Consider the following 697-nt stretch of genomic DNA (forward strand, 5'->3'; position numbering starts at 1 on the left):
GAAAGAGATAATTCTATTTAACTATTTTTACACTTTTTACTACTAACCTTTTTATTTTCTATTTGACACTCTTTTCCCTATATTATATTTTACGTTTTATTTTAAGCAATAAGGAAAGTTAATATAAGTTGAATGTTTTTTTTTATAAAAAAAGAGCTAAATTTTTCTGTTTTTAGAAAAAAATAGTATAGTAATAAAAAAAATTAAAAGAGTCTATAAAAAAAATTAATATAAACAATAGATTACTTCTATAATATAATATTATATAAATATACTATTTAAAAAAATCTTATATTAAAAATAATATTATTAAAATGTTTAATAAAAAAAACATTTTTTATTTTACGGCGTCATAGCAGAGTGGTTAATGCGGGGTACTGTTAATACTTTTTTCAGAGGTTCAATTCCTCTTGGTGCCTATTTCTTTTGTTATTTTTAAATTTAGATACTTTTCTAGTAGTATAGTGAGTAGATTTTATAGATTTAGTCATAAGTATTCAATGAATTCACCTCTATTCATTACTATCATCAAAAAAACCATTGATCAATATTAATCAAAATTTCCTCTAAAACCCCTTTTTTCAGATAAATCTCATATTTTACAAAATTTGGGTAGATTTCTAAAAAGAATGGGGGCGAAAAATATAAATTAAGTTTTTATGAGTTTTAAATATAAAATAGATATATTAACCATAAA

The 697-nt window shown here is 20.5% G+C and overlaps 1 non-coding gene across 1 annotated transcript; it reads left to right on the forward strand.

Annotated features, from left to right (window-relative positions):
* Positions 1-346: 346 nt before the first annotated feature.
* Positions 347-419, forward strand: SCP_t2900020. Its single transcript has one exon. It is a non-coding gene; the product is annotated as a tRNA-Asn (tRNA).
* The last annotated feature ends 278 nt before the right edge of the window (positions 420-697 follow it).

This window comes from Sparassis crispa (assembly GCF_003851025.1).
Source record: "Sparassis crispa DNA, contig_000028F, whole genome shotgun sequence".
NCBI lineage: Eukaryota > Fungi > Basidiomycota > Agaricomycetes > Polyporales > Sparassidaceae > Sparassis > Sparassis crispa.